Source organism: Miscanthus floridulus, chromosome 7 (genome assembly GCF_019320115.1).
Source record: "Miscanthus floridulus cultivar M001 chromosome 7, ASM1932011v1, whole genome shotgun sequence".
Taxonomy (NCBI): Eukaryota; Viridiplantae; Streptophyta; class Magnoliopsida; order Poales; family Poaceae; genus Miscanthus; species Miscanthus floridulus.
Genome location: NC_089586.1, coordinates 68,454,888 through 68,480,540, shown reverse-complemented (window position 1 = coordinate 68,480,540; position 25,653 = coordinate 68,454,888). Strand labels below are relative to the sequence as shown.

Below are 25,653 nucleotides of genomic sequence, written 5' to 3'. Positions count from 1 at the left end.
AGGAGGGAGCCCCGGAGCCACCCAGCAACTGACTTTGCTGACACCCCGCCTGCCCAAGGCAAGCCCCGGTGCATAACCCTTATTTTAAATGATCATTGGATATATATATATAGGTATATCTATGCGTGCAGTTTCCATAAAATGCCTATAATGTAAATGCACATCACACATGTGTGTGTGATGTGCATTTACATTATAGGCATTATATATATATATATATATATATATATATATATATATTTGTGTGTGTGATGTGCATTTACATCTTAGGCCGAGTAGCTGCTATATTTAGGTTTATCGGTAGCGTGAGTAACCTGCCGTTACTCACAATAGATGATTATTATTATCACTCATGATAAAATGGTGAGAGGAAAAATAGAGACCGGACAGAGATATAGTATGGGTATTGGTGGGTGTAAGAGGTTGTGTTCCGTGGCCAACGGGGCATAGCTTGATTACACTATTTTTCCCTGTCTGTGTCGGTTAAGGACCGGCCGTTGCATTGGATTCTAGTGAGGTCACAGACTTATTATCCTGAATATATACTTATTTATGGGAGCAGGGAAGGCTCGTTGCTCTCTTGTCTCCGGCTCTTTTCGGACCGACTGATTGAAGGCGAGGATGATGGAGGTCTAAGCACCACACTAAGTCGGGGGACTTAGGTGTAGGGGCCTAGAGTCCAAGTTTGGACGGGGACCTGGATCCCTTGACATGAGAGTGATGGGTTGGTCCTCCTTGTGCCTAGGGTACAAACGGGACATGTGTTTCGGGGTACCTAGATAGGCACATTGATTCACGAATCGTCGGATAATCCGGTATGACTTATCTACAATCTAGCACCGTAGTAAGAACTGGAAGATAAAAAATGATGAAATGGATCTGTTTGCTCAACTCTTGCTTGAAAGTAGAATATGTGCTTACTTAGAATGGTTAGATGATGAACTAATCATGACGGCTAATAAGAAACATACATAAGGATTCACTACTAGTATTGCTTTCCGTAAAAAGAAAACCTAGCAAACCATAAAGTTTATCATATCATTTGGAGTCGGAAAATTATTTTCACTAGTCGGGTAAGTCTTGCGAGTACATTGTGTACTCAGGGTTTATTTACCCTTGTTACAGGTGCAGCTTGAGGAGTAGCTGTTGTGTGAAGGATTCTTCTGGTGGGCACAGACGGATCCTTGTATATTATCGATAGACGTTTATTGTAATTTCGCTGTTCAAATTCCGCACTCTAAACTTGATAATGTAATAATGTATTTCTAAGAACCCTGGTTGTATGAAATGGATTAAGTACTGTAAACTAGTTCTCATTATTGGATCCTAGAGGAAAAACGTGGATTATTTGAGTTCTCTATTGGGACGTGCTCGACGGAACTGCTCGAAGTATCTCGCTTTTGGGTGCTTAGTGTCTGGTGGAAGACGAGCGCCTCCGAAGGTATGCTATTTCGGACGATTCTACCACATTTATATTGCGTATTCTTCTGTTCAATATATGTGTAGTAACAAATCATACTAATATTTATTTAGATCTATTTTTTAGAAAAATCATACTTCATTTGCTAGTCTCTAAATAAAATTCGGCGAAATTTCTGGTCGAATTTCATGAAATTCTGTTTATTTCGGTGGTGGTCGAAATTTTTGCAATACCTAAATTGAAAACACCGGTTCGTTTGGTTCACGTTTTAGACCTGACCTGATCCTAAGCCAGGACATCCAAAGCCTGGTTTCACAATGCAAGAAGTGGTTGTCTCACCTCTTCCTCACCCTTGTTCTTCTCCAAGCTGGAGCCGCCACCGCCCATGGAAGCTAGCAGCCCAGCACAAAATCCCACCGCCATGAAACTCTTTGCGCTTCAAGCTAATACAAGCAGCCCCCAAATCTCTTTGCTTCAAGCTAATACAAGCAGCATGACGGCGCACCACCAAAAATCTCTCTCTGCTTCACCAAATCCCTCACCCTTCCTCTTCTTCAAGCTGGAGGCTCGAGCGAACCAGCAGCACGGCGCGGCGGCGCACAGATGAGACGAAAAGCAAAGATGTATCCGCCACCGACCCCCGTTTTGGCTTGCTCGGGCCTGGCTAACAGCTCGGACAAGCATCCAAACATGAATGAAGAGCCTACATTAGCTATGTCTGGATAGGCCCTAATAAGACACCTATCCAAACACACCCATATGCTCTAAACAAGTATTTGCTTTAACTATTACTGCGATCACATCTCTTCCACAAATTGTTTTGCTTTACGTATCTATATAGCAAGATTTATCTACAACAAGAGAACAGTTTGGTGTCATATATCAATACGTACATGTGGTCTAGATTTTAATTAATTCCAATAAACCAACAGAAATACATTTTAACTTGAAAATCCCATATTATTGCCAAAAACTATAACTAAATTATTTACATGGACAAACATATGGAATAAAGTCTACATTAATTTTTTGATGAAAATAGTTAAAGTTAACAAGGAAACAATGCAGTATTAGTCAGTCTTGGCTCCAACTTAATAAAGATAGAGTGTAACGTGTACTCCCCTCTGTTCCTGTTTAAATATTGCCAGGTTTTTTTTTCTAGTCAAACTTTCTTAATTTTGATTAGATTTATAAAAAATATTAGTAACATTTGTATCTCCAAATAAATATATTATAAAAATATATACACTGATTAATCTAGATACTTATTACGCATCAAATATTAGTAATTTTTTTTTTGTATATATTTAGTCAAAGTTGAGTATGTTTGATTTCTCGATACGTGAGAACGACAGTTAAAAGGGTATGAGAGAGTATTTGTTGTAGTATTCTAATTATAGCCTTGTTGTTAGGGCCATAGCTAGTTTGTCTAATGTAGAGATGGGCCTGCAAGCGATGGTAACCCTTGGTCTCACAGAATATCTGAATCCCTCCTCCCTGCAGCGGTCAGGGGAGCCAGCGCATGTGGCCTGCAGCGGCCAGTGCAGCCGCCGCGTGCCGCGTGCGCCCAGCAAGGCACCAACGCCTAATTTGTTTTATTTAGTATTATATTTCAAGAAAAGTCTACAATTCAGTCTGAACTAATCTCCATGGCATTGTAAACATATAAATTATTTGCATCGGGGAACATCAATGGCGTATCATAAATGCATAGAAATTTGCCACACGAGCTGAAGTCAAAAGAACTGAATTCCACCTCCAAATATCTTCAAGCCTTTAACAGGGTATTGTTATTGATCGCCTTGGCCTGAACCAATACTTAAAAGAAATAGACTAAAGCAGCTCGAGCAGATGTGAGTTGGTAACACGTAACAAAGCACTAAATTGATGCGCATACAAGTTATCCAGTTTTTCACAACATGAATCCATCCAAACTGAGACTAAGATCCAGGTGAACCAAACGTCCGCATGCATGGTCCTGCGTCCACAAACGAATGAATGAACTGTGACTTGTTCCAGTGATTGATGCAAATGAAATCTATAGTGAGATACTGATGTCAATCTCATCACGTTCTATGCCATTCTCAGTCAGAACCTCCACCAGGTTGTCGAGCACAGGATCATGTTCTTGAACCTCCCAGCAAACAATATCAACACTATCAAGGTGCTCACAGCTGAACGACCTTTCTTCTAGCTCCCCAATGAATCTCTGATGTGTATGGCCAACCTGAAATGTGAGAAAACACAGGTTTCACTTTGATTTGATTGCACATGCATCAACTTCTGTACAAGGATCAATTAACATGTGGAGAGAGCCATGTACCCCTCTGAGTTTCAGAGTTAGATTCTCCAGGCTAGGTGAGTTCTGAAGGAAGACTATCAATGGATAGAAGTCTGGATGCAGACACCATTGACTGAGTGTCAGGGTTGTAAGATTGTTGAATTTTGGGCACCACTGTATATTTCCCATATTCAGCTGCAAAAGGTTCATAGGATTAAGACATGATAAAGAATTCCATATTTTATAAAACATTCATGACTTCAGCAAAGTTGTCAAGACAATTGAAACGAGCTAAATTTATGTGCCAAATAGTTTTGATTCTTCAGTGATAATATATCTTCAGAATATAATATCTGACAAAGGTCACATTAAGCACAAATCTTTTTTAATAAGAATAACTCACATTACATTATACTGTGCCTATTTTCTTAAGTGAGATTCAACCATCTAGAGCACAGGCAGATACACTGGTGAAAGGCTTGGATTAGGCGACCTATCTACTGGATTCTACTGATCTGATTGTAAGTATAGGGATGCACTTACTGTTTGTCACATGTTAAACAACCCCATTGTGGACAAGATGCATTTCAGCTCTTGTCACATGTACATCAAAGTTCCTTGTGTCAAAACGCCAACTAAGGCTATGTTCCACAAACTTTTGTAAACCTTCAAATGAACTGAGTACGAGAACTAAATCGTGTTATATTATCAGTTGAGAGCATTAATCATCCTCTAGGTCGTAGCATCAAAATAAACTGTGAAACACTTGGTTTTGCAAAGGGATAAAGACTGTATACCATGCTTAGATCTCAGATTTTGACACATAAATATAGGCATGGATGCAGAGTGTTGAGGCCTTGTTTAAATCTAGGGTGTAAAGTTTTGGGGTGTCATATTGGGGTATCGCATGGGGTGCTCGGATGCTAATAAAAAAACAAATTACAGAATCCGTCAGTAATCCACGAGACGAATTTATTAAGCCTAATTAATCCGTCATTAGCACATGTGTGTACTGTAGCACCACATTGTCAAATCATGGACTAATTAGGCTTAAAAGATTCGTCTCGCAAATTAGTCGCAAACTGTGCAATTAGTTATTTTTTATTCTATATTTCATACTTCATGCATGTGTCCAAATATTCGACGGAATAGGGAGTAAACTTTAGGGTGAGGAACTAAACCAGGCCTGAATCAAAAAGCATACCATATCTCCCTCGTAACTGAAGTTTAAATCAGTAATACCAGAGGCTCTTGAGGAACTGACGGATATCATCAACATCGGTATCGTCGCTATCGAGTACAACACATGCTCTCTCCAGTGATTTCATGTTCTTCAGCAGAGGTATTATTGTTTGATGATTATAGTTAAGACAGACCAGGCTGGGAATCGAAATAGAGCACTGTTCTTCAAATGAGTAGTAACAATCAATATCCATGGTCAAAACCGTCGGCGTCTTAGAGATGATCTGAACATCAGAAATGCCACAGTCATGTAATATGAGATACTTCAATGCTTTACAACCTATTCCAAGTTGGCAAAAGAAACCAGGGTACAAGATAACACTTGTAAGATGCAGCCTTCTCAAGAAGCATCCAGGAAGAAACACCACGGAGCATTGCAATGTAGAGCATGGCAGATCCATAGGTTAGCATCTTCTGAATACTCATCAAAGAACCAAGGCATGTCATACCAGAGCCGAAACTCGTCCAAGGCAAATGGGTTACGGAGCATCAAGAAACGGTTGAGAAACTTCTTGAACAGCACGGTGTACTCCCGGCAGTCATTAGACATGTGCTCAAACTCGACGGGCGTGGCGTTGATGCAGGGCACGGAACTCCAGAGGTTGCGCCACTGCCGTGACAGCACGCACGTCTGCACGACCTGGCGGGCATTCAGGTAGGACAAGATGAGGAGGAGCATGTCATCGGGCAGGGCGTTGATCCTGCACACGGCGCCAGGAACGCGCGGGTCGCCTGACATGTCGGCCGTTGCGTTGGGGTCACTGGGGGGCATTCCGTCGATCAGGTGGTGCTCAGACAAGCTGCAGCAAGGAGGCCAGAGGAATTATGGAGACATGAATCCGCAGATTTGTTACCAACTAGGAATCACGATATAGTGTCTAGGTAGTATTTAGAGGTAAATGGAACTTGTGTTCGTCGGATCAGCCGAAGCCAAGTCCGCCGCCATCGCCGCCGGCACAGCCACACGGTTCTGAAATGTCGAATACAAGTCCAAGACAAAAGCTACTTCCTCACGCCTCTCTTAACAGAAGATTACATGGGCTCTGGCAGGCCTAGTTGAAGCCACTCTGGGCCAGCGACGCGACGGTTGGGCTTCTTTACTCGTTTCTCTCTTGTCTTCAGCCCAGCTCGTTCATCGTCAGAAAGATTGGCGCCTTCAGCTTCTCCTTGCCGTTCTGAAGACTGACTGACCCCAAGCCGGCGCACGGGGGAACTCCTTCCCAGGTGGACATCTCCGAAGGTGTACGGGACCAGCGAACGAGCACTTGCTGAATCATCTTGTTGTGATAGCGTAGGCGACGGTCCAAAATCTCCAGAGGAACCTGTAGATTTATCGAAGGCATTGGGAAGTTCTGGACATACCAGCTGTGAGGATGAGACGACCGACTTGAGTCGAGAAATATGAAAAGTGGGATGTATCTTTGCTGAAGCTGGGAGCTGAAGAGTATAAGCCACTGAACCCACTTTGCCAATTATAGTATAGGGGGCATAGGGCCCAAAATAACGAAATGCCAGTTTGTTTGGAGACCTGGTGGCAACAGATGACTGTGATGGATAAGTCTTATGTGTGGCTGGTCTTTGTGGGGCTGTGCTGCTCACATGGTCCTTGTGGCTGTTTTTCTGTTTTTAGGACAGCATATTAAACTAGAGGACAGCATCTTAGATTAGAGGACAGCATCTTAGCTAGGACAGCATATTAGCATCTTAGACTAGCATCTTGGCACATGCTTGGCTGGTTAGCAGCCTATAAATATGTAACTCCAACCCCTCAGGTTGGTATGGCATTTGTGTGAGCTTGTGTGAGAAATAGACAAGAAAATTGCCCCAACTCCTAGTGTCATCCTCTCTCGATGAGAGTAAGAATTCTCCTACTACCAAGAGTGAGAATTCAGCGACTAACAACTGGTATCAGAGCCATATTATCCTGTAGCCTGAGCATCTCTTGCTCATCTTCTCTCCCAGCCCCACAACAGCCCCAGCTGTTGGCAGCACCAGCTCCTCCGGCCGCTCCTGTTCACTCCTCCCCCGCACAGACGAGCAGCTCGTCTGAAGCAGGCCTCTCCCCAAGCAGCAGCCCCCCGGTAGCGCGTCATGTCCGCAGGGCAGTCTCAGCGCTCGGTCGCCTCGAGCACGCGGCGTCGGTAGGAGGCTGAACTTGCCGCGGCAGAGGAACGCGAGCGAGCGGCGGCAGAGACCGCTGCGGCGGCGGCAAGGGCGTCGAGGCTGGCAGCGGCGGAGCTGGCAGCAGCCAGAGCGGAGGCGGAAGCAGCGGCGGCGGCGAATGCAGCGCGTGCGGCGGCGGCGGAGGTCGAGGCTCTGCGCGGCAGCATCGGCAGCTCCATTTCCGCTGACGACACCACCGACGCGGACCTCGAGCTGCTAGAGAGGGAGGCAGCGCGAGCGCGGGCGGCGCAGTGGGCAGCCGCGCACGTCCACGAGCGTGGCGGCAGCCCAGACAGGCGCGGACACGCTGGCGGCGCTCCTAGAGGAGGCGCGCACGGCGGTGGCGCTCCTGGGGCAGCCGCGCACGCCCATGAGCGCGGCGGCAGCCCAGACAGGCGCGGACACGCCGGTGGCGCTCCTGGAGGAGGCGCGCACGGCAACGGTGGCGGACGGGTCGATGGAGAGCGCGGCCTTCACAGGCAGCGTGGCTCTCTCTCCCCGGATCGGTACCGATGGGTCGATGGAGAGCGCGGCCTTCACAGGCAGCATGGCTCTCTCTCCCCGGATCGGTACCGTGGTTACCACGGGCTCCAGGCTGTTGTCAGGGACGTCGGTCCCGGCGGTGGGTGGCCTACCCTCACCAAGACCAACTACGTCGAGTGGGCTGCGGTGATGAGGGTAAAGCTCCAGGTGCGGCACATGTGGGAGGCAGTCCGATACGGCGACGTCGACTACGACCTAGATCGACGGGCGCTGGATGCCCTCATCGCTGCAGTCCCGCCCGAGATGCAGTTCTCGCTTACCAACAAGCGGACTGCCAAGGAGGCTTGGGATGCCATCGCTGCGGCACGCATCGGCAGCGACCGCGCCCGCAAGTCCACACTGCAGGCACTTCGCAAGGAGTGGGAGAACCTGGCCTTCAAGCCAGGTGAGGACGTTGATGACTTTGCTCTCCGTCTCAACACTCTGTTGCAGAAGATGGTGCAGTTCGGCGATGACACCTACAGCGAGGAGAGAGCTGTCGAAAAGCTCTTTCGCTGCGTCCCCGAGAAGTACAAGCAGATGGCTCGCTCGATCGAGTCCCTGCTGGATCTCTCCACGATGTCGATCGAGGAGGCGATAGGTCGCCTCAAGGTCGTCGACAGCGATGAGCCACAGTCTCTCTCGGGGCCCATCACCACTGGCGGGAAGCTCCTTCTCACTCGGGAGCAGCTTGCCAGCCAAGGTGACCGGAAGAAGGGGGAGCCTTCTTCCGCGATAGGCGGCCGCAAGCATGGCAAGCCACGCAAGGCGCGCAGAGACGCCCAGGCCAGGGCGCGAGGACGTGCCCAGGGTGATGCTCGCGAAGGCGCCCAGGGCAGCGCCGCCGGCAGGCACAAGCCGGCACGGGACGACGCCTGCCGCAACTGCGGCCAGCTCGGCCATTGGGCCAAGGACTGCCGACAGCCACGACGCGGCCAGGCCCACGTCGCACAGGCGGAGGAGGAGGAGCCGGCTCTGTTCATGGCACATGCAAGCATTGAGCTACCTCCAGCGGCACCGGCCGCAGCGGCTCTCCTCCACCTCGATGAGCCAAAAGCACACGCCCTCCTCGGCGACAGCTCCGGCAACGACAAGACTGACGGGTGGTACCTCGACACCGGCGCCACCCATCACATGACCGGTCGACGGGAGTTCTTCACCGAGCTTGACTCTAGCGTCCGAGGCTCCGTCAAGTTTGGGGATGCCTCCGGCGTGGAGATCAAGGGCGTCGGCTCCGTCATCTTCACCACCGTGTCTGGTGAGCACAGGCTGCTCACCGGAGTCTACTACATCCCCGCGTTGAAGAACTCCATCATCAGCTTGGGACAGCTGGATGAGAACGGTTCGCGCGTGGTGGTTGAGGACGGAGTCACGAGGATTTGGGATCGTCGTCGTCGCCTTCTTGCCAAGGTATCTAGAAGCGCAAATCGACTCTACGTCCTTAACGTGCAGGTGGCACAACCCCTCTGTCTCGCTGCTCGTCGGGACGACGAGGTGTGGCAGTGGCACGAGCGTTTCGGGCACCTTCACTTTGAGGCCCTGAAGCGGCTCAGTGCCACGGAGATGGTGCGAGGCCTGCCGTGCCTCGACCATGTGGAGCAGCTCTGCGACGTCTGCGTGTTGACGAAGCAGAGGCGACTCCCCTTTCCACAATGGGCTAGCTTTCGAGCCAAGGAGAAGCTCGAGCTTGTGCATGGGGACTTGTGTGGCCCGGTGACACCGGCCACACCGGGAGGACGACGCTACTTCCTGCTGCTTGTCGACGACCTCTCCCGCTACATGTGGGTGATGGTCCTCGGTAGCAAGGGAGAGGCTGCGGACGCCATCAGGCGCGCGCAGGCTGTTGCGGAGGCGGAGTGCGGCCGCAAGCTGCGCGTGCTGCGCACCGACAACGGCGGTGAATTCACGGCGGCTGAATTCGCGTCGTACTGCGCTGACGAGGGCATTCACCGCCACTACTCCGCACCGTACAGCCCGCAGCAGAACGGCGTCGTCGAGCGGCGCAACCAGACGGTTGTGGGGATGGCTCGAGCCCTCCTCAAGCAGAGGGGGATGCCGACTGTCTTCTGGGGAGAGGTGGTAGTGACGGCCGTCTACATCCTCAACCGCTCGCCTACCAAGGCGCTCGACGGCAGGACGTCGTATGAGGCCTGGCATGGGCGCAAGCCGGCGGTCTCCCACTTGTGGGTCTTCGGCTGCCTCGCGTTCGCCAAGGAGCTTGGCCACATCAGCAAGCTCGACGACAGGAGCACTCCGGGAGTGTTCATCGGCTACGCGGAGGGCTCGAAGGCCTACCGCATCCTCGACCCGAAGACACAGCGTGTGCGCACGGCGCGCGACATTGTGTTCGACGAAGGGCGAGGATGGGCATGGGACAAGGCGGTGGACCACGGCTCGGCTCCGATGTACGATGACTTCTCTGTCGAGTACGTCCACTTCGAGGGAGCTGGAGGAGTAGGCGGCTCTTCTTCGGCGAGCGCGTCTACCCCAGTCCCCGAGCCTCCACCGACCCCGGCGCCTGCTACTCCGACAGCACCACGCTCTCCAGCCAGGACCTCGGCTGCGATGAGTTCTTCGCCGGCTCCACCACAGCCGGCAACGCCACGCACTCCAGCACCGACAGGCACCACTCCGTGCACGTCTACTCCACCACCAGCTCGTGTCGAGCACGGCCCGGTTGAGCTCGCTACTCCGCTCTCTCACGACGAGGAGCGCGTCGATGCGTATCACGACGGCGAGCCGTTGCGGTACCTTACGATGGAGAACCTTCTCGGCGACCAGCCGGTGCCGGGACCGGTGCCTCACGACCTGGAGGTGCAGTTGCACCTTGCGTGTGACGACGGCGAGCCTCGGTCGTTTGCAGAGGCCGAGAGACACGCGGCATGGCGCGTCGCGATGCAATTGGAGATGGATGCGGTTGAGAAGAACCGCACCTGGGAGCTTGCTGACCTTCCTCGTGGTCATCGCGCGATCACCCTTAAGTGAGTGTACAAGCTGAAGAGGGATGAAGCCGGTGCCATCGTCAAGCACAAGGCTCGCTTGGTGGCACGAGGTTTCGTGCAGCAGGAGGGGGTCGACTTCGACGACGCCTTTGCTCCCGTGGCACGGATGGAGTCCGTGCGACTCCTCCTTGCGCTAGCTGCCTAGGAGGGCTGGCGTGTTCATCACATGGACGTCAAGTCGGCGTTCCTTAACGGCGACTTGAAGGAGGAGGTCTACGTGCACCAGCCGCCGGGATTTGCGATCCCCGGCAAGGAGGGCAAGGTGCTCCGCCTGCGCAAGGCCCTCTATGGCTTGCGGCAGGCACCGAGGGCGTGGATTGCCAAGCTGGATTCCACGCTAAAGGGGATGGGCTTCGAGCAAAGCCCGCACGAAGCGGCCATCTACCGACGGGGCAATGGAGGTAATGCCCTGCTGGTGGGTGTCTACGTCGACGACTTGGTGATCACCGGCACCAAGGATGCGGAGGTGGCGGCATTCAAAGAAGAGATGAAGGCCACCTTCCAGATGAGTGACCTAGGGCCTCTCTCCTTCTACCTGGGAATCGAGGTGCACCAGGATGACTCTAGGATCACGCTTCGACAGACCGCCAACGCCAAGCGCGTCGTTGAGCTAGCTGGGCTCACCGACTGCAACCTAGCTCTCACTCCGATGGAGGAGAGGCTGAAGCTGAGCCGCGACAGCACGACGGAGGAGGTGGACGCTACGCAATACCGGCGTCTTGTGGGGAGCCTTCACTACCTCGCCCACACACGGCCGGACTTGGCATTCTCCGTCGGCTACGTTAGTCGGTTCATGCAGCGACCGACGACGGAGCACCAGCAGGCTGTGAAGAGGATCATCCGCTACGTTGCGGGGACTCTCGACCACGGCCTCTACTACCCGAGGTGCCCTGGGACGGCACACTTCGTCGGGTACAGCGACAGCGACCACGCCGGCGACATCGACACCAGCAAGAGCACGAGCGGGATCCTCTTCTTCCTCGGCAAGTGCCTCGTTAGCTGGCAGTCGGTCAAGCAGCAGGTGGTGGCCCTGTCCAGCTGCGAGGCCGAGTACATAGCGGCCTCCACCGCTTCGACTCAGGCGCTCTGGCTCGCTCGACTGCTTGGTGATCTCCTCGGCAGAGACACTAGAGCGGTGGAGCTCAGGATGGACAGCAAGTCCGCTCTGGCCCTGGCAAAGAACCCCGTGTTCCACGAACGCAGCAAGCACATCCGGGTGAGGTACCACTTCATCCGAGGCTGTTTGGAGGAAGGGAGCATCAAGGCGAGCTACATCAACACCAAGGACCAGCTTGCGGACCTGCTCACCAAGCCCCTTGGGAGGATCAAGTTCCTTGAGCTCTGCTCCAGGACCGGGATGGTTCAACTCTCCCACAAGACGACGCACAGGACTTAGGGGGAGAATGATGGATAAGTCTCATGTGTGGCTGGACTTTGTGGGGCTGTGCTGCTCACATGGTCCTTGTGGCTGTTTTTCTGTTTTTAGGACAACATCTTAGACTAGAGGACAGCATCTTAGACTAGAGGACAGCATCTTAGCTAGGACAGCATATTAGCATCTTAGACTAGCATCTTGGCATATGCTTGGCTGGCTAGCAGCCTATAAATATGTAACCCCAACCCCTCAGGTTGGTATGGCATTTGTGTGAGCTTGTGTGAGAAATAGACAAGAAAATTGCCCCAACTCCTAGTGTCATCCTCTCTCGATGAGAATAAGAATTCTCCTACTAACAAGAGTGAGAATTCAGCGACTAACAGACTGAACGTAGGGTTGCAATTTGAGATATACCTGATCACCAACAGAAAAACTGCGATCAGTGCGATGTTTGTCAGCAGATTGTTTCATTTTCTTCTGAGCCCGTAGTAAGTGCTGATGCAGGAGCTGTTGCATCAGAGATCGATCTTGTAGCCACTCATCCAGGTTAGGTACTTGGCAATTCTCAATGTCCAGTCCCAGTTGGCGTGGTTCATGACCATAGAGCACCACAAACGGCGTCTTGTTAAGAGCAGAATGATAAGAGGTGTTATACCAGAATTCTGCAAGTGATAACCAACTAGACCATTTCTTGGGGAAAGCATGCACAAAGCATCGTAAGTAAGTCTCCAAACATTGATTTACGCGCTCAGTCTGACCGTCACTTTGAGGATGATATGCAAAGCTCATTCTCAGATCAATACCAGTTAGTTTAAACAATATCTGCCAAATGGTACTAGTGAAAACTCTATCACGGTCAGAAATGATAGCTGAAGGAAAACCATGCAACTTAAAGACTGGGTCCATATATTTGATGGCCACTTGCATTGCAGTGAATGGATGTGATAGTTGAATGAAGTGGGCATACTTTGAAAATTTATCCACCACAACAAGAATGCAGTTGTAATGTTGGGACTGAGGCAAACCTTCAATGAAGTCGAGTGAAACCACTTGCCAAGCACCTTCTAGAACAGGTAAAGGAGATAGAAGACCAGGGTATGGAACCCTTTCAGGTTTGGCTTGTTGACAAACTGAGCACTGTGACACAAATGTAGCAATAGATTGCTTCAGCTTGGGCCAGGCAAAAAAATTCTTAACTCTGTTATAAGTGGCTTTAGCACCAGAATGCCCACCCATAGGACTTGTGTGTAGAGCAGATAGGATTTTGTGCTGAAGTTGATCCAATGAACCCAGACCATTTTGTAATGAGAAATGGCCTTGAGGAGATGATAATGAAAGTGTCTGAAAAAGTTCAGTTAACTGAGGATCTGATATATAAGCATCTTGAAGTTTAGTGACCCACACAGGTTGTACAACTGACACTGCTGCTGTACACAAGGTATCTTGATGAGAAGCTCTTGACAGTGCATCAGTTACTCGGTTTTCAGCTCCCTTTTTATACTGCAGTCTGAAGTTGAGGCCCATCAACTTAGTTAATGCCTTTTGTTGCCAAGGTGATGTAACTCTTTGAGCATCCAAATGGGTTAAGCTTCTGTGGTCAGTTTTGAGGATAAACTCAGAATGTTGCAAATAAGATCTCCAGTGATCAACTGCAATTAGAATAGCTAAACACTCTTTATCGTAGGTTGAAAGGCCTTGAGATTTTGGGCTTAGTGCCTTGCTGACATAGGCAACAGGGTGTCCATCTTGCTGTAACACAGCTCCCACTCCCTTATCAGATGCATCTGTTTCAACTACAAATGGCTTTGCAAAATTTGGTAGTGCAAGAATTGGTGCTGCCACTAAGGCATGTTTAAGTGCATCAAAGGTGTCTTGAGTTTCAGATGTCCAAGTGAAAAGGATACCCTTTTTGAGCAGATTTGTCAGAGGCTTGCTGAGAAGACCAAAAATTTTCACAAATTTTCTATAATATCCGGCCATGCCCAAAAAGCTCCTGAGATCTTTTACTGTAGATGGTGTTGGCCAGTTTTGAATGATGCTGACTTTGGATGGATCAGTGGCCACACCAGATGCACTGATGGTGTGACCCAAGTACTTGAGCTCAGACTGTGCAAACACACACTTCTTGAGTTTGACTTTGAATTGATGTTGCCTGAGTGCAGCAAACACACATTGGATATGTTCCAGATGCTCTGACCAGCTATGACTATAGATGAGAATGTCATCTATGAATACCACAACAAATTTCCTGAGAAAAGATGCCAACACATAATTCATAACTGATTGAAAAGTTGCTGGTCCACCTGTTACTCCATAGGGCATGACCCTATACTCATAGTGACCACTATGGGTCTGAAAGGCAGTTTTAGGTTCTTCACCTGGGGCCAATCTGATTTGATGAAAACCAGAGCTAAGGTCTAAAGAGGTAAACCAACTAGCTCCACTGAGTTCATCCAATATCTCATCAATAATTGGAAGAGGAAATTTGTTCTTCACTGTGAATGCATTCAGCTTCCTATAGTCCACACAAAGCCTCCAATCCCTAGTCTTTTTCTTGACTAAGAGTGCTGGAGAGGAATAAGGGCTAGTACTTGGTTGAATAAGGCCCTTCTGCAATAACTCAGTGATCTGCTGCTCTATCTCAGTTTTCTGAGCAGGATTGTAACGATAAGGCCTCAATTTGAATGGTTGAACTCCCTGAACTAGAGGTATAATATGATCTCCAAGACGTCTTGGTGGTAACTTAGTTAGGGGCTCAAATATGTCAGCAAATTCAGAAACTAACTGCTTAATTTCTGTAGGTAGAGGTTCTGTTAGCAGAGAATTATCATTGGCTGGTTTCAACTGAACTTGATACAATATGGCATCATCCTTCAATAAATGCAGCCAACTGAGTAACAGAAAGTGGTGGTCCAGAAGTAGCTTCAGATGTTATGCCCTTGAGAGTAATAAGCTCATCACCCTTTTTGAACTGAAGCCATTTATCTTGCCAATGAACTTGCATAGGACTGGATTGCTGAAGCCAATCCATACCCAGTATGATAACTGCCCAATGGAATAATTTTGAATGTAGTAACAAAGGTATGACTCTAGACTCCCCAAACTTGATCTGGGAGTTCATGTGTACAAGGTAGGGTGTTACCATTGGCAACCTTCACTTGAACTGGTTGTTCTAATGCTGAATGACCTGAGATGTGAGATGCTAGTTGTTGACTGATAAAAGAGGTTGTGCTACCAGAGTCAACCAGCATATAAGCATTTTGATTAGCCAGATAACCCATTAACCTGACTGTCTTGTTTGATTCAGTACCCTTAACAGCTTGAGTGGAAAGGGTCATCGGATCATCACCTGAATCATATTCAGTGTGGTCAGGAGGTTCAGGAGGTTCTTGAGCTGCATCATAGAACCGCCATAGCTCTTCTACTGCATGGAGAGAAACTGTCTTAGGACATTTGTGTCCAGGACCCCATTTTTCGCTGCATTTGAAGCAAAGCCCTTAAGCATGCCGATATGTCTTGGGCTTCATGGCTTCATTTGTTCTTCTGTCTTCATTAGCTTGTGTAGCAACTCTTGTATGGTTTGGAGTAAGTGGCATAGAATTCCGGCCATTCTCCACCATATTCTTCTTGTTGTAATTGGAAGAATCAGTTCTGCGGAAATCCTTCTTGCTGGAACCAGTAGTCACTTCCTCCTGCAATAACGCGATGGAACTAGCAGTATCCAGATCGGGAGGACGGTGAACAATGACTACAGCTTTAATATCATCACGTAAGCCATCTATGAAACGATTGGTGATAATGGATGCTTCCATGTTTGGGTTATGAATCAGTAACTGGTGAACAATATCACCAAAGTGTTCTATATACTCTGTGACAGTAGTAACTTTGCAGATGAAAAAATCTACGGTACAGGTGGTCACGCTCATCCTTATCAAAACGATTACTAATGGCAACTCCTAAATCCTTCCAAGTTATATCATGGGCATAGGCAGGCAGAGTTTGCAACCACAGAGTAGGGGAGTCAGTAAAATTCATGGTACTAAGCTTGACCCAGCGATGCTCAGGAACAGAGTAAACATCAAAGAAGGTTTCACAATTCTTAATCCAGAGCTTAGGGTTGCTACCATCAAATTTAGGAAAACTCAGTTGAGGCATAGCAGCATTCAAATCCAGCGTGAGGCCACGGTGTTCAGGACCAAGTAAATTCAATTGCAGAACAGGAGAATTTGGAAGGTTCGTCGCACCTGTGACTAGGGCCGGTTGCGGGATGGCGGTGTACACCACCCCGAACTCAGGACCCCCGGTGGAGATTTCCCTTGCCGTCGTCAATTGACCCAGACGCCGCCCCATGCGGGGTTGGTTCCAGATGAGCGGAACCCAGCATCTTCGGGCTCGCAGAGGCAGAAGGATCCTCGCGAACAGCAGTTGGAGATGGGCGCGCGATGGTGACGATGCCCTCGCCCAACTCCAGGGTTGCAGCCTAGGGAAGGAAAATGCCCAGCGCCTGCTCGACACGCTCGACGAGATCCATCACCACGTGCTCCAGCTCGATGACGTGGTTGTCGACTTGGGGCTTCCGAGTGTTGATGTCGGTCCGCAGCGCCCGCATCTCCACCATGGAGCTCTGCAGGTCTGCGATCCCCTTGGAGTTCTCGCCGAGCAGGGCCAAGATCTGGCCGAACTGCTCCTCCGGCGACGCCATGCTCATCTGCCGCCTCGTAAGATAACTATGGAAGGCCAGAATCGAAGCTTTGATACCAGTTGTTACCAACCAGGAATCATGATATAGTGTCTGGTAGTATTTAGAGGTAAATTGAACTTGTGTTCATCGGATCAGCCGGAGCCGAGTTCGCCGCCGTCGCCGCCGGCACAGCCGCACGGTTCTGAAATGTCGAATACAAGTCGAAGACAAAAGAGCCTTTTTAAAGTGTGCCATTATAAAAGGTAATCCAGATTTACGTGTCACTAAAAAGTTTAAATGTACTCAGGTACGATGACGTTTAACTTTATTGCCTTCCAGGCCATTCCGTTCACTTTAAGCTCTACCGTTGTCTAAGGAGAAGTCTAAAACACCCTTCCCAGAACGCACGTGAGTGTAGAGGAGAGAGGCATCGGACATGATAGTCAGTCCGTTCGTTTCGTCGTAAACGATCGTGGATTATTTACTACTGGCTGATTTAGTTGGTTTGATGTGAGAGAAAAATATTGTTCCAGCTTATAATCCACGATCGTATAAGCCCAACCGAACAGGCTGAGTACAGGACAGCGTGTGGCTAATAAAATAAAAAAATCAACTTGTCAAGAGAATATAAAAAAAACAACGAAGCCCTTATCCTGACTTCAGAAGCTCCCGTCCGCACCACGGGCTTGGCACGGCCGATTTCCCATGAGTGGAGGCCATGCCGGCGACAAAGAATGGCTGAGCGCCCACCCTGCGAGCCACGCGCACCAGCTGGTGCTCGCGATTTTGAGGGCAGCGCCCTGTAGAGACGATGCTAATGCCAAGCGCCATGGACTCAGACACGGAGCAACGCTGCAGCCACCGTCCCACCACTTCACACCCTTGCAGGCCAAGATGAGATCGCCACCAAGCCCGACTCCCGCTCCTCCACCCCGCGCTCACAGCTCAAGATATGACCGAGTTCACCATTCCTGCCGGTTGCCGCCGCCATGGCTGCCGCGCACGGCAACCCACAGCAACCCCCCGAGCGTAGCATAGCCACACCAGGCCGCGGAACAGCACCAGCACCCGCAGCACTAGCCTCCCCAGCACGGGCACGTCGAAGACCGCAGCCGGGAACGCTGGCAGGGACACGGTGGCGGTGACCAGCGTCATGCTCCGGACAGCCCCTGTGTTCGCCGACGCAAACGCGGACACAGCAGCGAGCGCGGAGTCGTGCAGCACGGGGTGGACGGGGCCACGCTGAGCGCCTCTGCGGCGCGCGCGACGGCCGCGGCCACCTTGTCGGGTGTGTGCGGAGACCTCCGTGCCGGCGGGGCGGCGGGTGGCGCCTCCTGGTACGGGACCTCGCACGGTCTGCACGAGGTGCTCGAAGGCGTGGAAGATGCCACAGTTCATGATCTCCTCGAGCCCCGTGGTGTGGACGCCGCGGGAGGAGAGCGAATAGAGGCAGCGTCGAGGCAGCGCCTTTCGTCGGCGTCCGAGATGGTGTTGGCGGCCGCGGCCTTGCCATCCCCGTCATGTTGTGAGCGCCCGCTGAGCCAGGATGGGGGAGGGGGTAGCGTGGGGTGCAAGTCGTCGCTGGAACTGCTCGGCGGCACGCCGTTTCGATGAATGGGTGGTCATCATCGGCAAAGGATCTGATGAAGGCGGTGTATAGCTCCCCGGCCGATGAGGGTGCGGGCTCGGCCCCAAACAACGTGCGACGCCCCCTCCGCCGGCGTCCTCTTGACGTGCGCTCCATCTTCGGAGTGGTGGTATCGGTCGACGACCACGCGCGCGTGACGGCCGAACGGGCAGCAGGTCGAGGTGGGAGTAGGCATGCGGGAGCTTGGAACGGCTGGGCGGCAGGAGGAGCTACGGGCGCGGCGGGCGACATCCTACTCAACTTCCGTGCGCTGCTCCTGTCATGTTCCTCCATGGACGCCACGAGCACCTCGCCCTGCCCCGTGGCCGCACGGGCGCCCCGCCCTGCCCCACGGCCGCACGGGCCATCCCCGGTGCCATCATCGTGACCGCCGCTGCGTGCGCCCTGCCCCACGCCGCAGACGCGCGTGTCGTCCTTGACACCAGTAGCTTGGGTGCCGCCGCGACTGGCCCGCCCTACCCCCACGCGGGCGAGCTCCGCCCTCGGCAATTGCGACAATGCACAGACGAGCTCTCCCCGGCTGCGTTCTTGAGGAGGAAGAAGGTGCTCGGGTCACTTACAGCTTAGCCCCACCGGACATAGAGAAAGAAGTGAGAGGAAAAGGTCGTGAGAGAAGGGTATTTTAGACATTGTGACCGGCTGGGCCCACATGTCAGGGCTGCCAAACGTTGGAAACCAGACGGAAGATGGACGGAATGACGTGTGGAACAAAAGAGTTTAGCGTCATGGCATCAGGATGTGTTGACATATAGGCCTGGACCATTTTTTATAATGGCACGCGGTTGAAAGCCTCGAGACAAAAGCTACTTCATCACGCCTCTCTTAACCGAAGATTACATGGGCTCTAGCAGGCCCAGCTGAAGCCACTCTGGGCCAGCGACGTGAGGATTGGGCTTCTTTACTCGTTTCTCTCTTGCCTTCAGCCCAACTCGTTCATCGTCAGGAAGATTGGCGCCTTCAGCTTCTCCTTGTCGTTCTGAAGACGTAGTCAGTCTTGTAACAAGATTCGAACAAGAACTGGGAAGGCGTAGAAGAGCACGAACGCGTAGAGATTTTGGGGATAGAAATGGAGGCAATCGAAGAAGATGAAAGGGAGAGGAACGGGAAGTTGGCAAACCTGGGTGCGGCTCGTGCGTGCGATGCCCAGCCCGCCCGGCGATGGAGATGGAGATGGGGAGGTAGCGGAATAAAATCAAACTATAATATAAAACTGCCTTCGTCTTAAGCACCTGTTTATTCATTCCTAAGGACATGCCTGCATCAGATATGTTTAATTCAGAGGTTTACGGACGACACTATTCAGTCCAAACAAAATCCACTTTCTAAGGTCCCAATAAGTAATAAGATTGCGTTTGGATACGAGAAACGTTTGAGTTTTTTTATGATCACCTGAATCACTTTCAAACGGTCTTTCCAGCAGGTGATTCGAAACTGAAATGTTTCACCGCTTCTACGTACTCACGTGAAACGGTCGGAGGCTGGTTCCGCACAAATTCTCATATCATTGCTTCTTACTTATTTTTGTTCTTTTTTCAGTTAATTCTTTTTTAGTGCGACAAATTAGAATGGTTTGTATTTAAGTTGTTCTCCATCCACACAAAATTTTAGAATTTTTTTGAACATATTTTTATTTACATGATTTTTTTTGAATCAAAATCTGGTTTATGAGCCAAACAGTTCCATAAAGTGATTATGATTAATCATTAGAAACGTTTCTTGAGAGAACCTGAATCCGAAACGTTTCTACAAAGGCCTGCCAAGCGCATCCTAAGTTAAGGTACTAATACTACTTATTGTACTCTCTAAGGTTTGTCCGTGGGTGTGTCGTGTGAGTTCGAACCTTGAAGTCTTACATAACTGCTGGGCTGTGTTGGCTAGGAACCGAAAAGTGCCCAAGATGGAGAGGGGTTGAGGCCTGCTGTTTTGTCCAGAGACGAGGGAGGCATGGGCTATGGAGATCTGGCCCAAGCTAAGAGATGGGGAATAAAAGTATTTACTCTCTGATTAGTTTTTTTTTTTTGCGATTTACTCTCTGATTAGTTTGATCGAAACGTATCACGTTGTCATGTTAAAAGGTGGAGGTGGAGTACATGTTAGTTATCAGATGGAGTACATGTTAGTTATCTGAATTAGTTTGCCATGTCACGTTAAAAGGTGAACTTAATTAGATTGTCACGTGTTTCATTTACATCCAATAGGGTTAAAGGTGAAGTCCAGTCACCATTTAGATATAACTAAATGGATGATTCACAGTCATTTTAGAGTACCATAAAATTTGCCAATGCAAATGCAAACGCAAATGGCACCATCTCTCGGTGGTGTGTGTCGAAGTCAAATCATGTCTTATTATGATTTAAGTTAAATTCAAGTCCAGTATAAAACTACATTTGCATTGTAAGTGTATCACATTTGTATATCTCCAATAATAGTTACATACAAACACGAACTAAACTTAAAACCACTCCCCGGCAACCAGAGATACAAACCTGCCTGCTGTGGCAGGGCGGCTAGATATTGGGAATCATCTATCTGGTATCAGTGAAGTTGTAAGTTGTAACCAGTGAGGGAAGCAAGCCTTGTCAATGTTGGTGCCTATCTGCTAACTGATGTTTTAATCAGGCTAGTGACATATATGATCGCCTGAATATCAGATTCGAATGGGGCTCGGAGGTCGACTCCTGGGCAGGTCTTATGCCCTCAGGCGCAAGGACTGGTTCATAAGTCTACTGTTCAGGGATCCAGATTTCTTAGGTGTATGCCTGATCAGCCTACTGACATAAGGAGATTGATCTTTGTCCAGATGGACAGTTTCAATCTTGTCAACCAACGATGACGATGACCAAGATGTAGAAGCTGGAATAGAATCAGGCTGTACCACTCCACTCTTCTGCATTGCTTCGCTAGGTGAAGTCTTGTCCGCATAGGTCCGCTTGTTGAACAGGGAGCCGATCCTGGAATACCTTTGCCTCAGCGGTGTCGGAGTCTCTTCATGGCTCCAGGTCTTGGCAGAGTCCACGGACGAGGCATCATCATCCAGATCCTTTTGGCTGCTGCCTGATTTCTTCCATTTGCGGTGAGGCCATCTGAGTAGGACTTTGATATGCTTTGCTGCATCTTGGAAAGAATTCAACTTCTTCAGTTTGGGTCTCAGGATGTCAGCATCTACCCTGCCAGTGCCAATAATGGAGGACAATGATACTGCTCTTTCGCTGATCCCCGGCACGTCAATTCCAGCATCGAGGAAGATCTCAGCATCTGATATCTTGAATGATGTCCCTGGGCTTCCTACAATGGAGTGCATCTTTATCTGAGAAGCGATAACTGACCTAGTCTCATGGTCCCTTGAGTTTGTGAACCCACCAGCCAAAATCAATTGTTTGATCTGTATTTCTGATGACGTCGTTCGTGTCTGTTTCCTGAGTAGATCCAGAGGAGTCATGCCATCATTGTCACAGATGTTGAGGTCAATAGAAGGCACACTCATCAAGTGTTCAACAAGGTCTGGATGCAGATTGCCAACCACAGCTAAGTGAAGAATTGTCTTTCCATCATAATTTTGTGCATTGATAGTACTGCTGATATCCACAATTGCTCCACCAACTAATTGCCTAATAAGCTCCATCTGACGATCAAGCCTTCGGAATTCAGGAGTCCCAAAACCAGTCAGTGCCATGTGAAGGAACGTGTCACCAGCTTCATTTGTTGCTGATATAAGAGATGATGATGCAGTAATGAGAGCCTCAACCACTTGAAGATGGCCTCGAAAGGCTGCTATGTGCAATGCTGTGTTCCCTTGGTCATCTACAGAGTTCACTATATCAAAAGATGCAATGAGATCCTTGACAACCTGCAGTGTTTTGTCATAAATTTAGTTTAGTACTTTGTAAACTGTCTGTACATAGAAAATTAAGCATAGGACCCATTCCAAGGTTTAACTGTGGAGCAACAGATTGAAGGAAAGGTCATTAACCCCTTTAGTGATGAAGAATCATCTCGAATATGCTTCAATCAATGAACATAACAAACACAAAAGGTTCCATGCGAGCAACATAAATGTAATGATTAGGCACATGAACAAAACTTTCCATCGCCAAAGCATCAATGAATAAAATCAAAAGTGTTCATTGTCATAACTCTAAATTCACATGGCCGTGAAATTTTGATGGCAGACAACCTTTATGAAACTCTAATCCAGTGTTAAAAGATAATGTGAGTGCCAACAAGTACCGCCATTAGTTTAATCAAGACATAGCACAAGTTTAATCCATATTTGAATGATCAACTAACAACCTGGCAACTGGCAAGCATGTGCACGGGATCAACTTAAAGGGCCAAAGTGGGAATAATGTCAAACACAACGGGGATAAACAATTCTTAGATTACAGATCAGAGAAGCAGTATTAACTATAAATGAATTGGAGACAATGATCAGCATGCTTCTCCCACTCTATTAAACTATGCAACATAGAACATATCTAACAACAAGGATATCTGTAAAGGAGACTGCTGACAACCTGGCTAAAATGTTCCGAGTCAATTTACAAGGAGAATCAAGTGGAAGACAACATATATTTATACAGAATTACTAGGCTATACAGATCAAGCCGCACGAGTAATTTCAAATCAAGCAGTGAAAACGTTAAGACTGATGAATGTTCCATGAAACTGATGTTCCCCGGGACATATACATCACATAGTACTGTAGCTGTAGTGACAATGTACATTCATCCTGAAATAAAGAATGAAGCTAAGTAGGAAAAACTGCAACTTCAAGTCTGCAACACATACCTCAACTCGGCCCTTTGCAGCGGCGGCGTGCAAGATCGTTGATCCCTGCGCGTCCCGGTAGGCCGCGGCGTCGGAGCACCCGCGCAGGAGGTCCCTGAGCACGTCAAGGCTGCCTCCCCTCGCCGCGGCGTGCACGGCGCGGCACATCATCTCGCGCCTAAATTCGTCACCCCCGACCGGACACGACGCCGCAGACAGCACGGCATCGAACAGGAGGCGGAACACCTCGGGGCGTCCGCTCCTCGCCGCGGCGTACAGGATGTCGGTGACGCCGTACTCCCCCTCGCCGAAGACGAGCAGCGGCTGCGCCGCGAGCAGCTCCTGCACTAATCGTCCGTCCCCGGCCGCGGCGGCCGTGTAGAGGAGCCATCCGCCGTATCCGGCCCGGAGGAGGCGGTTGGCGTCGCCGCCGCCTCCGCCCCCGCGGGGAAGGTGGTGGTGCTTATCGGCAGGCTCGCAGTCGAGCAGGAGGCGGCGTGCGACGGCGGCACGGTTCGTGGCGGCGTCGCGGAGGCGCGCGTCGTCGTCCCAGACGGACTCGAGGCGGCGGATGCGGCGGAGGGAGGTGAGCTTGACGAGGAGGTTGGGGTCGAGGTGGAGGAGCTCCCGGACGACATCGTAGTGGCCGCTGGCCGCCGCCCAGTCGATGGGCGTGGCGTACCACCACTGGTCGCCCGTGCTCTCCCACCGCAGCGGCAAGAACGGGTCCCTCGGTTCCTCCATCGTCGCCACCTGCACCTCCATGGGCTCCAGCAGCTATTCTTGACTAAAAACTGGGAGGTGATTCGCACTGTGGAAACGAACAACGGAAACACAAGTAAAAATCAGGCGGCGGCGGACGGCCGGAGACGCATCCGGAGCCAACCGTCCGAGCTTTTTTCTGGTCGGCCCCGCCAAGCGGAGGAACACCACGAGATCGAGATGAGATGGCGGTTAAAGTGAAGCAGTTTGGGGATTGGGAAAGAAGGACCAGGCCCAACCAGGACCAGGGCCGCGTTTAGTTGCGGCCAAACCGCCGACTGAAATCGGCAGGTACTGCAGCGCAGTGTAGCATTTTGTTTATATTTTGGTAATAATTGTTTAATTGTTGATTAATTAGGTTTAAAACGTCCGTTTCGCAAAGTACAACTAAACTGTGTAATTAGTTTTTGATTTCGTCAACATTTAGTACTCCATGCATATATCGTAAGTTTGATGTGACGCAGAATCTTCTTTTTTATAGTGCCAAAGTTTAGATTCTGGATGAACTAAACATGGCTCAGGTCATTCCATTCCATTCTCTCTCTCTTTTTAGTAATAAAAAATTATGAAGCACCATAGCACGAGCCAGGGGAATGCAGGCGCAAGTTTTGCAGCGGAACTGCGGAAGCAACCGTTTAGGACATGGATCACGGGAAAAATTTCTTTACGTTTTTCTTTTGAAATTAAACTGATTTTTGTGAAATTTCTATAAGATTTCTATGAAATTCTTCCGTTCCAAACATGCCCTTAGTAAATTTTGATAGAAAGACAGCAGGGGAACAAGAGAGCAGGCACGGATTTGAGCTCACCTGTTGCCTGCTGAAGCTATTTTTACCCGCTGACTTCCTGTCCGATTTTTCAGCCATTTGGCATCAGTTCGTGCTCAGCAGCGTGGTGGAGCACGCTTGCATAAAGTAAAAACTCTAGGAGTTACAGAGAAAAAAAAAGACATTTCTGCATCTTGCAGGCGTTCAGGTTCACGTACCGGCGGTGGAAAGTTTGAGTGGAGACGCGAGAGGATGGGAAGGGCCCACGGATAATGATATGGACCGGCATCTCGGATCGGAAGCAAACTTCTCTCTGGCTTATTATTTTTCCTTGGAAATCTCGGTGATCAGCGAAGATAGAAAAGAATATGTTTGGTTTTTTTTTTTTTTGGGGGGGGGGGGGGGGGGGGGGGGGGGCAAATACCCTGTTTGTTTCGCTTGTAATTGGATCTCAATGAAAAAAACAAGAATTCCATAAAGAACTTTGATTATTCTAATTCTTTTGACATTATACTTCAGAATTTTGATCGAGCAAAATCCCTACGATAAAGGTGATTATAAGTGGAAACAAGCATGGCCAAAGCTTTTTTCTTCTCCATCGTATCAATAAAGGAAGAAAATTGACATAATTTATAAGGAAAAAAAGATTAGGATAAAACCCCCAAAAACAGGGCTGGAGTGCTACACATCGTTCCACAACTTTGATATATCAAACGACCCACTAACATCACATTTTTATACCGGAGAAAACCAGCAAAAACTCATTTACCCCAACTTGACCAAGGCAACTTCAGTGTCATAACCTCGACGAGATAACTAGAGGGCTTTTCACTCTGAAATACTACTATATAAACAACTATAGGATCAAGGACAATATAACACCACAACTGGCTCAGGAGTATCACTTAACACGACTAAAAGACTAATACGCCCTGGAACAAGTTACTCTTATGGAACCTAAATGTGCTTATAGATCAACATGTTTAAGAAGCATAAGGTGTAATACCCCGAGTACGAATGCCA

General features: G+C 49.5%; 2 pseudogenes; both read right to left on the bottom strand.

Moving 5' to 3' along the window:
• Window positions 1–3,106: 3,106 nt before the first annotated feature.
• On the bottom strand, window positions 3,107–5,715 carry LOC136467063 (putative F-box/LRR-repeat protein At4g13960; annotated as a pseudogene).
• A 14,990-nt stretch (window positions 5,716–20,705) lies between these two features.
• Window positions 20,706–24,096, bottom strand: LOC136463379 (uncharacterized; annotated as a pseudogene).
• Window positions 24,097–25,653: the final 1,557 nt, after the last annotated feature.